This window comes from Balaenoptera physalus (assembly GCF_965194825.1).
Source record: "Balaenoptera physalus genome assembly, chromosome: 11".
NCBI lineage: Eukaryota > Metazoa > Chordata > Mammalia > Artiodactyla > Balaenopteridae > Balaenoptera > Balaenoptera physalus.
Window position 1 is genome coordinate 33,427,065 of NC_138896.1, and position 12,996 is coordinate 33,440,060.

The 12,996-nt window shown below is 45.6% G+C and overlaps 1 protein-coding gene across 16 annotated transcripts in view; it reads left to right on the forward strand.

Annotated features, from left to right (window-relative positions):
• Positions 1–12,996, forward strand: part of TRERF1 (transcriptional regulating factor 1) — a 195,559-nt gene that overhangs the window by 125,945 nt on the left and 56,618 nt on the right. For 15 of the 16 annotated variants that reach the window (XM_082414715.1, XM_082414720.1, XM_082414716.1 and 12 more), the window contains one exon: positions 6,076–6,190. The gene's annotated coding sequence lies outside the window, so the exon portion shown is untranslated. Of the gene's footprint in view, positions 1–6,075; positions 6,191–9,425; positions 9,520–12,996 lie in introns of all 16 variants that reach the window. The other variant, XM_082414718.1, reaches the window with a different exon arrangement.

Genomic DNA, 12,996 nt, shown 5'->3' on the forward strand with positions numbered 1-12,996 from the left:
CCAGATCAACATGCCGGCATGGTCGCATTCTGTGAGGGCCGTTTCTTCCCGGTGCATTGCTGTGTACTTTCTCACTGTGTCCTCACGTGGCAGAAGGGGTGAGGGAGCTAGCGGGATCTCTTTGATAAGGGCACTAATCCCTTTCATGAGACCTCCACCCTCACGACCTAAGCACCTCCCAGAGCCCCCACCTACTAATAACATCACCTTTGGGGGTTAGGATTTCAACATATGAATTGGTGGGGGAGGGCCAGAACATTTAGCACATAGCACTTACTCCCTCCCCTTTAGTAAGGGGAACTGAGAGGATAGGGACAGCTTGTTCTCAGCTTGCCCTGGAAAGGCCAGATCAGCGCAGATGACCCATGGGAGCTCCCCCACCCCAGTGCCCCCATGGGCAAGTTACTGCAAAGCACCTCTACCTGCGGCTTGGGGCTGGCCTGGGGGGCCTGTCCCGGCACGAACTGGCTTTGACTTCTTCTGTTATAATAAAATTTAATGTGAAGTTTTGCACTCTACAGGATAGTATAGCTGGGCCTGATTTAATTTTTAAAATTAGGGGTTATCCCCCCAAATATTTAAGTGTATTTCAGGAACACATCAGGTTAATCCTGTGGCTCTGAGGGTAAAGGTGATAAACCAGGGTTAGCGGGCAGAGGAGTGTCGGGGAGGGGGTTATCCTGGGAGTGCTTCATGAAAGGAATAGTATTCCTCGCTAACAATGAGGATTTTGTTTCCCTCTTCCGGAATTTCCTCAAATTTAATCTCTGGGGTGGAAAACAACGTTTAAACGATGCATTGTATCCACAAGCAAAGGGAGCAAGGTCCCACTGTAACTCCCTGGGCCACTTCAAGATTGCTCTAGGACAGAAGCCCAGCAACCATGGCCTCCTTAGGTTCTCAGCCTTGGCCACATGTCACAACACCTGGCCAGCTTTAAGCACTATTGTCTAATGGGTTTTGGTGAACCCCAAGCGTCTGTGTTTTTTAAAGCTCCCCAGGTGACTTTGATGTGCAAACAAGACTGATAAGTGCTGTGCTCACGCATGGGACACGACGGTGCAAAAAGCAGACACTTGCTCATGCCCTCAGAGAGCTTACGGTCTGACTGGGGAGGCCCCCTTGCTAATCACGTAATTAATTAATTGCAACTGTGATAAGTGCTGTTGCACACTTGCGTTTCTGGAGAGTCAAAGAAGTCTCACTGAAGCTGTATTTGAAAGCTAACTAGACGTTAATTGAGGGCGGAGCTAGGAGAAGAGCATCCCAGTCAGAGGGACCAGCATGTGCAAAAGTTCTGGGCTAAGAAAGAGCTTGCAGTGTGTGAAGACCTGAAAGACAAGCTGACTGGAGCTGTGAGCAAGGGAATAGGAGGCCTGAGGAGGTTGGACAGTGGATGGTGGTCTGCCATCCATTGTCAGCCTATGATAAGTCTGTCTGATATGCTCTCAGTGTTTGAGCTGCTGTGATATTGGGCGAATACCCCAGCTTCTGTGTTCTGGAATAACCAGGTGCATGAAGACCTGATGAAGTGGCCACCCATCTCTCATAATGGTCTGAGCAGGAATGCCCTCTTCTAGTGCCTATAAATTATTCTTTTCTCAACCTCCATGGAGGTAAGAGTGGGGCATCTACAGAAGAGGAGAGATGGTTGGAGAGAGAATGGCAGTTTTCACCACATTGGAAAAGCTGCCAGGCCTCCCCATCTGTTGATAGAATGTGTCTCACTTGAAAATTAGATCTTCTTCCGTGTCACCATCATCTCTGTGCAGGAGAACTTGTTTGACAGAATGAGTGGCCCCCACGTGACTGGAGTCTAAGATTTCTCATGGCATTGATTACTCTCCACCCTGTTTCTTAGGTGTTCTTAGATTAAATCTACAGATTTAATTCCTCCTCCTCCTCCTCAATTTCTTCTCCTCCCCCTCCTGCTTTTCCTTCTTTTAAAAATCTGTGCCAATTTCTAATTTATTGTGGGTGGCATGGAGGGAATTCTTTACACTTCATTGGGTCCTGCTTCCCATTTCAGAAGCTCCACAGTTTGTCTCCTGTGTCTCTTCCCCTCCCCTGTCTGCCCTGCTCCTGGTCCAGTTTTCATTTCAACTGCTCTGTGGCTGACAGGAACCCTTCCTCCTTGGTTTGAGCCTCTCAATACCCATTTAAAGTGTTCATGTCTCTATATTAATTTTTCCCTCCCAAGACTCTTAAATCTTCATTCTCCCCTTAACTCTAACAGCAGTGTGGTCTGTAAGGCATCATTAGTCACCACTGTGTGCAGAAGGGAAACTGAGACCCAGACAGCCGTGTGGGGCATGGGGCAGAGTCCGGCCTTGCCTGGTGGCTTGCTGCCTGTGGGTCCCTGGAAAATCACAGAGCCTTCCAGGGCTGCGTCTTCACTGGTCGTGTGGGAAAGACCTAAGTAAGATATCCATCCCCGTAAGGCAGTGCCGTGGTAGAGAGGAAGGGCTTTCCGGCTTCCCGTTCTGGTTCCGTCACTTAGTTCTGCGGTCTGGGACAAACCAGCAGGCCTCAGTTTCCTCACTTGTAACATGGTGATACCAACAGTGACCCCGCAGGACTGTTGTGACTATTCGGGTGCTTCTTGGGAAGGCCCAGCACCAGGCCTGGCCTGTGTTTAAGCCTTCAGGATGTGGTAGCTATTCCATCTCCTCTCCCTTCTGGAACTCCGCTGTTTGTCCAAGGGAACCCCAGCCGTTAGTGGTGGAACTAGAACCCAAGTCTGCTGGCTGCCGGCCCAGAGCCCCTGGGTGGAGCTCCCTGTAAGTCCCGGGGTGGCATCCGGAGAGGGTGGGCCTAGGGCCGCTGAGGTGAGACTCAGTGCCTGTTAGCCCTGGTGCAGTGGGACTTCCCGCTGAGAACTCTCAGCACAGTGGCAGGGGACCCATGAGGTCACACACCAAGAAACTGAGTCATCGGGACCCCTGCACCCCTGCAAAGCTGCCCTGCAGCCCCAGTACCAGCTGGGAAATTGTTTCATGGATTCCTGTTGACTTTCACGTTGAGGGAGGATCATGGCTGTCCCCACACGCTGCTGTGTGATAGTAATGCTGACACTTATCCAGGGCCAGTTGGGAGCCAGGAAATGTGCTCAGTGTAGGACCTGTGCTCTTGCTGATCTCGCAGCAAGGAAGGCACTGCTAACTCCATTTTATCAAAGAACCAGGCCAAATGGCCAGTGAGGGGCGGAACCAGATTTGAACCCAGGTCTGCTTGGCCCCCAAAGCTCATGTTCTGTGCATGAAATTGTGTGAGCTTCCGTCGAGTAACATTCACCACGAGGCTTCTCCAGCAATCATTTAATAATAGAACGCTTGTTCACATCCCCAAACCCACATCCACTGTCAGTCTGTGTCAGCCCTGACCAACTAATTTTCACCACTGGTCAAATTGGATTTGGCCAAGTTACCACTGTTGAAGAGAAAAATAGATGAGTCCCAAAACTTGCTATAAAATGGGAGGGAGGATAAGGTGGCCCCTGTGTTGGATGCCTCGTGCCAGCTTAGGAAGAGGGAGAATTAGCTGACATGCACCTTACTTTCCTGGCTCGCCTTGAGTAACTTCTTGGGCACTTTTGGAAAAACCTGCACATCTATAATGCATGGTCTGAATACCATCACAATGGAAGCATGATGTGAGTCAAGAACCGATTCGGTCCTTATTAAGAGCCTCCTTTCATAGCTAGAATGTGCCATGTTCCTTCCGTCACAGGAACTTTGCACAGCCTATTCATTGTGCTGGCAACACCTTTTCTTTCTGTCTTTTCCCTCCTGCCCCCACCCTATTTTGTTTCACTAATTTATTCTTAGGGCTCAGATTAAAGACTAATTCTTTAGGAAAGCACCACTGACCCTTTCCTGCGCTAGATCTACCCCTGACATATGCTGTTATGGCAGTAATCATACTTCTTCAGAGCACCGCTATTATAGTTATTTCTAATTTATTAATGTTGGTTTCCCCACTAGAGGATAAGCTCCATGAAGGCAGGGACCACATTGGTCTCAACTGTTGTATGCCTAGTGCTTTGCACTTGCCTGCTATATACTAGGCACTCAGTCAACAATGGATGGACCAATGGATGGTTGGATAGATGGATTGAGCTAGTTAACTTCATTTCCTTTACCTTAACTCCAGCCAGTATACTCTTCTTGCAGGAAAGGGGGATTGTAATTGCCTGTTTATATGTCTCCCTTGGGTCTCTTTGAAGAAGAACCCATATTGAGAACACTAGAATCTAGCCCAGCACCTGATATATAAAAGTTGGCTGTGTGGTCTAAGCTTAATCTTGCCCATGAGTGATTCCAAGGACTATTGCTCCTGTCGGGGAGCCTGGAGAGTTATTTTCCCATGTTGAGAATAAGGATGAAACACTCATGGAAACTGAGGGAAGTCCATTCCTGCTTCCCACCTCGTGCCATGGTTTAGCTTCTTGGTAAGATCTGCTATTGAAGTTGTCAGTTACTCTGTTGACTTATTTATACATAAATAGTTATTCCCATAACCTTCACTTCGCCAACATTCAGAGATAATGATAGACAATCTTTGTAACATCACAGACATCGCTTCCAAAGCATTCCCTTGCTATAGGAATGTTTATGATGTGCTTATCGCTAGAATTTCATGAGCAACAAACTCCCAAATTGCAAATGACTTAGCATTTGAAGCAGCGAGTGAGAGTGTATGTGTGTACGCATTAAAAAAAAAAAAAAAAAGACTTTGAAAAGGGAAGTTTTTCTTCTACAGAGATATCTTCTTCTAAAGTTTAAAATAAGAACTACATAAAAGCTGAGAGTTTAGAGGAATGAGCACTTTCTCTTAAGCATTCAAATGGGGGAAAATGACTTGTAATCTCTCCCTCAAGTATTAAGGCAATAGGCATTTAAAGGCTTTTTTGGGAGCTGGCTGTCACAGACAAAAGATTTCTCAATTTAAAAAACATCATTTTTATAACATTAAATGGTAGGAATGAACACCAGCAGCCCTCTTGACATTTTAGAAATGATTTATTTTTTGAAACGTCCCAGTCCATTTTAATAGATGACACTTTTGTTCTTCCCATTCCAGGCAGTAGCTTCGGCTGGAGTTGCCATAGTTACAGTTGGAAGTTCAAGGTAGAGCAGGACAGGGCTCCAGGCACAACTTCTGACCAGGTTCCCGTGAACCCAGTGTGTTGGTGCCACCACCTCAGACACCCCACCGCCACACTTTCCCAAAGTCCCTGCTGTAACTCTCCTTCTTGGAGAGAGACTCTCTGAACAGTCTGAACTATAGTCCAGAGGGTGAATTTGACATCATTTTTATTTCCAGCCACCCTCTCTGAACCAAGAGCTCAGCCAGACATCTCAGGAAGGTTGCACTCTTTACAAACGTTTCCTATAGCAATGCTTCTCAGCTGTGGTTTGTGGAATGGTGCTGGTCTGCAAGCTGTTTACCGGTCCACGAGATCAGTACAGAAATTGAGAGGAAGTGCTTAGAAACTCTCATGCCGATTTGACAGACTAAGCTGTTGAATCATTAAGAAGTAGGCTTGTACTCTGTATGAATATTTTTGTCATTTCATTTTTCTACCAGTTCCTTTTCTTATATTTTATAAAAGTATTCATCCGTGATGGATCGGAAATTAAAACAAAAACAAAGAACTGGTCCTTCATAACAAAGAGCTTGAGAAGCCCTGTGCTGTAGCACTTGTAAGCTGCCTCTGCTCCCTGTGGGACAGGTAGGCTGTTGAATGAACTTGGGGAAATCACAGCACTTACCAAATTATCTTGTAGTGAAACATGTGTATGTCTCTCTCTCTCTCTCTTGCTAGGCTGTTGCTTGAGAGCAGGGACTGCATCTGATTCATCTTTGTAGCCCCGTTCCTTAGAGCCCTGCCTGGCACATTGGAAGGCGTGGGAAACATTCGTCCTGTGCCTGTCTGCTCCCCAATGACATGAGAGTGGCTGAGGCCAGCCTCGCGAGCTCCCGCGGCTTCTGGATAGTGTCCTTGGCAGGCTGGTGATGGAGAGCTGGGAGCAAACGATGAAGAAGTGACCTTTCTTTCTCTTTTTCCCACAGAACTAGGCCTCCTCTTCCCACCTGCCCAGCAGCATGAGAGCAGCATGACTGGCCAGCCGCAGGAGAAGCCCCCAGAGCCAGGCCCCCAACTCAACCATCTGCTGCGGAGGCCAAGGTGAGCTTGCTTCCCTTTTCCTGGAAAGTTTCGGCATTTTCATTTGAACTAATTCTCTATGCTTTTGTAATCCCTTGCCATATGCTGGAAAAATGGGGTTTACTGGGACATGGGTAGACTGAAAAAGTACATGTCAGCCTAATGGGGCAAAACGTGCTCATTTCGGCTAATGGAGAGGCCGATGGTGGAGCAGAAAGGACATTGGATTGAGTTTCTGGGGACTGAAGCTCTCATTATTCCTCCACCACCTCCTGAATCTGGGACCTTGGGCAGATCTTTTAGGGATCGGGTATCCAGGGAATTTTGGGTGAAGGAATCTCTGGGACGGGATAGAATTGGAAGGATGGTCCACTCATGGTCTGGGACTCTCAGGACGTCCTGGACAGTCTCCTGTCCCACACAGGGTCATAAAGGGCCTTAGAGGATAAGCCAGGCCAATTCCCGGCCAATGCTGAGCAATGAATTGTTAGAAGATTCTTCCTAATATTGGGACAAATTCTTCCTCCCTGCAATTTCTATCTTCTCTCCTCTGCTCTGCCACATGGACCCGCAAAGACTGGGCTTTCAAAGACTCTTCCACATGACCCTCTCTTTGGATTTGGAGATGGCTGTCGTGACTCTGTTTTTCTTTTTTGTATAAATTCTCCCTGGAGACTGGCACCACTCACCTTGTCCTCTTGTCCCCTCCATGTTGGAAAGGGCTTCATCACCTCCAGTGTTGGTCCTCAGTGCTCACTCAGCCTGTACCATCCTCAATAGAGAATCCTTCGTTCGCCACTCATTCTTCAGGACATATTAAGAGCCCCCTTTGTGACAGTCACTGTACTAGACTCTGGAGATACATCAGTGAACAAGAAAGACAGGATCTTTATCTTTTTTAAGATAAAATAAGTATGGATCCTTGGAGAGAGTTTGAAATAAGCATTGAACCATTTCTGTGTGCTCCTTTTAAATATTTTATCTTTTCAACTTTTTTCTTAAATGTTTCATGAGTGCTTGAAAAAGTGTTACTCTCTAATTATTAGATATATAGTAGTTTTCTATATATGATCATTAAAATAAGCTAGTTCATTGTGCTGTTCAAATCATCTATAATATGTCCTTGTCTGTTTTTGTCTGACTAATCTTCTCAATAACACATTATTGAGAGACATGTTAAAAATCTCCCATTGGATTTGTGCATTTCTCCTTGTAGTGCCAAAAATTTTGCTTATGTATAAAATTTTGTATATTTTAAGTCAATGCTGTTTGGTTAGAACAGGTGTATCTTACTGATGAATTGGGATTCATTTCAACCATCTTTATATTTGTTTTTTTTCTGCTCCTTCTTTTTGGTTGAGATGTTTTTCCCTCCTCATTCCATCTTCTATCTTCTTATTTGGAAGTTATGTGCTCTGTATCTGTTCTTTCAATGTTTAGCCCATCTATTTTAACAGGCATACTTAACAAAGTCTAAAATTAATCAATGTGTTTACCTGCCTCCCCCAAAATACAAGAACCATAAACTGGTTTAATTCTAACCACTACCTCTCCCACTTTATATACAATTGCTATCTTGTGTTTTCATTCTATCCTGTTTTTTTCCCTACAATTTAGACATCATTGTTTTATATGATGTGTTTGTATCCACATTCTTATCAATATCTTTTCTCACCATTCTTTCACGAATTGGAGATCATTTTCCTTCTGCCTAAAATAAACCCCTTTAGCATTATCCTTTAGTGAGAGTCTGTTGGTGGTAAACTTTCAAGTTGTTTTTGCTTTGGTTTGGTTTGGTTTTTGTTGGCTTGAAACTGTATTTTGCTCTCAATTTTGAAAGGTAGCTTTACTGGATATTTTCTCTTCAGTCACTGAAACCATTATTCCACTACCTCTGGCTCTGAATGTTGCTGTTGAGAAGTTGGCTGTCGGTCTTCCTTTATAAGTGACCTGGCATTTCCCTCTAGTTACATTAAAGATGTTGCTGCTTTCTTTGGTGTTCTGCCACTTCTCTCTCATGTAACTAGTTGTCAGTTTCTCTGTCTTTATCCTGTTTGGGTTTCATTGGGATTCCTAGAGCTAAAGATGAGTGTCTTTCAACAGTTCTGGAGGATTCTCACCCTTCATTCTTTGAACATTGACTCTTTCCCATTCTTTCTAATAGCTCCTTTTGGAACTCCAGTTAGATGTATGGTGGATCTTCTCATTCTGTTCTCTGTATCTCGTAACCTCTATTCCATATTCCTCACCTCTTTGTCCCTCTGTGCTGAACTCTGAATAATTTCTTCAAACCTGTCTTCCATTTAATTTATTCTGTGTTTCAAATGCTGTTTAATCCATCCACTGAAATTTTTTCCTTTCAGCTTCTTTATTTATCATTTCTAGAAGTTCTGGTCCATTATTTTTTAAATCTGCTTGGTGATTTTCTCCTATTTCTTGCTTATATTTGCAAACTTCTTAATTTCTTTAACATATTGAAGTTGCTATTTAGAAATTGTAGAATTTCATGTCTGGTAATTGAGAATCTGAAATCTTTGCAGGTCTGATTCTGCCGTCTGTTGCTTCTGCTGGCTAGTACTCATAATGCCTTGTTTCCTTGTTGTTGTTATTTTCTTTGAGCTGTTCATTTTCCTTAGAACTTTACCTTTGTCAACTATTTGAGGTATGGCTTGAAGTTAATTTTTCCAGAGACGTTTTGCATTAACTTCTGCTAGTTGACTGGGGGCACTCCCAATCACAAATCACTTTAAATTCATTTTCTACCCAAAGCTTTTCTGGCTACATAAGTAGCATGAATTCAAACTGCAAATCTGTGTGAGATCCAGCTTATGGGTTCAGATTTCTACCCAGCCCAAGGTCAGGTTTCCTTGTGGTCTCCTTTTGTGTTGGGGGTCTATTTCTCATTCATTGAGGGTGGAGCCTTTTGAAGTCCCAATTTTATGAAGGAACTAAGCTTTTTCTCCTCTTTCCTGAACACTGTGCAGCTCTCATGGGAAACTTAGAATCTGTAGGGTTTGGCAGGAACCCTCAGGGCAAAAGCCAGCTTTGCTGCTAGCTTACATCCCAAAGTTCCTGCTTTTGGTTTTGGTTTTGGTCTTTGAAGAATCCTTCCATTTATACCAGTTCAGCAGTGTGTATATAATCTTTATATTTCAAATTTTAAACAGCATGTTAGTTGTTTCAGTTGGGAAGGTCAAGTAGGGTATCTGATCTGCCATATTGCCAGAAGGTCTGTTTTCTTTCTTTTCTACCATAGCCTCGTGGGACAGGAATTACTATTCCTTGTTCACAGAAGAATGAACCAAGGCTCAGAAAGGACACGTAACTGACTGCAGTCACAGGGCTAGCAGGTGATGGACCGGCAAGGAGTATATTCCTCCCCTCTCCCCTTTTCCTACCTTTGCTCTCCTCAGAATAACTTAACCATTTTTGGGGGGATTAGCTTTATGCTCACAAAGGATATAAGTTCCTACCAGAATGCTATAAATAGTTGGGCAGCTTTGTAAAATTTGTTTATGAATCTATTGTTTATCTTCCTCGAGAGAGGAAATGGCTTCTGCATATTTTGTGGTTTGTTTCTCCCGTGGTCCCCAGCAACTTTCCTGCTTCATTCCCACTTGGCAAAGACCTCTGGACCTGCAGCCAGATCCCATGTGCACCTCAAGGTTGAGGACAAGACCTCAACTTCCTCTTGTCCTCGTGCTCTCTCTCCTTCTTCTCCCTTTCCTTGTGCCTCTTTTCCACACCCACCAACCCCATCCTTCCTGCTGTTAGTTTTCCTGTCTCCTGTTTGTGTGCCTTTCATCGGAGGGGAGGCCACAGAGCACAGTGGTTAGACTTTTTGGGCTTGGGGACAGGAGAAAGAGCTGAGTTTGAACCTTGCTCTGCCTCTCACTAGCTTCGTCTCTCAGAGCTTCCATTTCTGCATCTGCAACATGGGGACCACAGGCAGAGCTGTTCAAGGATGAAATGAGATGATGTATGTATGTAGAGCTTGTAACAGGAGCTTGGAGCATCACAAGCACCCAGTCCGTGGTAGTCAATATCATCATGACTAAGAACAGACCCCTTCAAGACTCGCGCCCTTGTTCAGTGACGCTCTCATGTTGGCAGAGCTGGTTTATGATATGTGATGGAAATGGAGGCAGGAGTCTAGGGTCAATGTGGGATTCCCAGCCTCGCTGGGGTGTTTTTTAAAATAATCGGAGGGAAAGCAGAACACACTGGTCTGGCCAGTGTTTGCACGGGCTATAAACCATGGGTTCTAGAAATGTTCATCTCTAGAGATGGGGCCTCTCAGCATCTCAGCCCTCCCTCCAAGCTGTTCCTTCTGTCTTAGAACCATGAGAGCTCTGGAGCCTCATGACACCACTCGCTGGGGAGTTGTCCCTGTGGTGCCCCCACCCCGGTCAGTGGGTGGCACACCGACTCTGCTGGACACATGTCCAGAAGGGGCAGGATGGGTGGTCTCCACTGTCCATTTGACTTCCATTCTTAAAGCTGACATGACGGCTTATAAACACACACTCCCTGCTCATAAATAAGTGACTTTGTATTACACTCAGATTTGTGTCACTTCCTGATTTGATATCTATCAGGCAACAACTTTTTTAGCACCTGCTATTTGTAGTGACTCTGGGCTTTGTACAGTGGGCAAGTGTTACGAAAAATGCATAGAGTTGCTATGACCCTAAAACTACTCTGAAAAATAGTCTATTCATTTAAAAAGACTTTATGACCAAAATATGCATAAAGGATAAAACACCTTCATAAGATTAAGTGCCAGGTATTCAGAATAGGTTTCCAGGGGGGACAGCACTGTGCCTTCGAGTGCTCAGGGAAGTCTTCCTGGGGAAGGCTAGGAAGAAGATTGGGGCTGGCCCCATGGGGCAGGTAGGGTGAGGTGGCTGGAAAAGGAACCTTGTACGTTGGGGGTGTCGAAGTGGTGTGTACTGAGGTTTAGAGATGGGCATTCTCTTGAGCTAGTGAGACCCAGTGCAGTGCTTCTAGCCCCACAGATGGCCTCTGTGGCATCTCTTAGAGAGCCACCTCCACTGGCATATCAAGTGCCCTGACAAGTCCTGCAATGAGTGTTTGACTGTGCTTCACCAGGTTTCCCAACTGTGTCTGATCATGCATGGCCAATGAACATGGTGGTCTTGAATGGATTTGCATTTGCCTTTTTATCTCTCTGCAAATGCTACCAACTCACTTTTGTAAAACAGGGATTGACAACTTTCTTTAAAAATTCAGTCTGTGAGGATCAAAAAATTATTTCCAAATAATTTTCAAAGACAAGTCAACCACTTGCCTTCCTTTTCCAAGTATGGCTCAAATACTTAGAAGGGTGGGGTTTTGCAGGAGCCTGAGCATTGATGTTGCTGCACTAGGGAGGGAGCTGACTCCCAAGACGATGTCCACCAACTTCTCGACCTAGCTGAGGGGCCAGGCCCAACCCCACCCCATCCCCACCCTGCCTGCAAACCTCAAAGTCTATTAACGGCCTCTCTCCAGATAATGATTCATGCTTCCTGTCCCTCCTCCTTTCTAGTTACTCAGAGCTGTGAGCCAAGATTGATTACTTACACCATCCAACTGGCCTCGCCCATGGGGAGCTCAACTGGTAGATTAAATATTCTTCATGGGCGACACCCCAGGTTGAGTTCTCCTTGTCAGCTGAGTCCTGCGCAGTGAAACAAGGGGTTGTCCCAGATACAGATGTGGAAATGGTTTCCAGAACTAGGGAGTCGGGACACATCATGTTGGGGAGTATGTGAGGAGTTTGGGGAGCCGGGGTTACTGTGAATAGAGAAACAAGGAGGTGCCTCAGGCACGGGACTCATATACTGCCATGGCCTCATAAAAGCCAACAGAAATAGGTTCTAAGCTGAGTCTTTAGGTGCTTCTCTGGAGACTGACTATCTGCTCCTTCTTGCTGTTAGGGGGTTTTGGTCCTTAAAACATTTTCATAATCTTTATTATACTAGTCATATAGATTATTCTATTTTTTAAAAATTAAAACACTCTAACTGAGCTTAAGTCTGCCCTGATAACCTCCCCCACTCACTCAGTTCCTTTTCCAAAATACCGCAGAACCGAGATGGACATCCAGGTGTCCTGATTCCCAGTGTTCTTTCTCCCCAGGGGGCCAGGGTCCTTAGGGATCGGCTGTCAGTGGTGGAAAACCCTACTGCCTCAATATCCTGCCTCAAGGTTGCTGGGTGTCCCTGAGACAGGCAGGGTCTGGGAGGTTCACCGAGCTAAGCCCTCGCTGGTCAGAGCCGGTGGGACCTCCTTGCAGTGCGTCAGGTCCAGCCTCCTCATTCTGCAGAAGCTGAGTCTGAGATGCAGGGAGAGGAAGTCATTTGCCCAACAAGGTCACAGGGCCAGTCTCCTTTTCTGTTTGGCCCGGGTTATCTTTATATTGGGTTTGCATTTCCTGAATACGCAGCAACTGGGTAGGGGGTGGAGGGCAGGGGAAGTGGGCTTAGAAGAACCCCGTCTGAGAATGTTTAAATTTCCTGTGAGTGTCCCATGAAGAGGGAGATAATCTATGTGCACATGATCCAGAGGAGAGGGGGAGGCTTGGTTTAGGTCCAGAAGACGGAGAGTGGAGGGGAGAAGGAGGAGGACACATGGGAGCAATTCAGAGAGGCTGTGACGTGTTTATAGGTGAGATAGAAATAGAGGTTTGTTTCTTTGCATTTCCTTGTTGCCTTCTTGTTTGCGTTTTTGGAGAACACTCAAGTCACGTGGAGGCTCTTGTTTTAGTGGTGGTCCTTTGTGGTTCTGGGGGGTATCTTTGGCCGAGGACCTCTGCTCTTGTC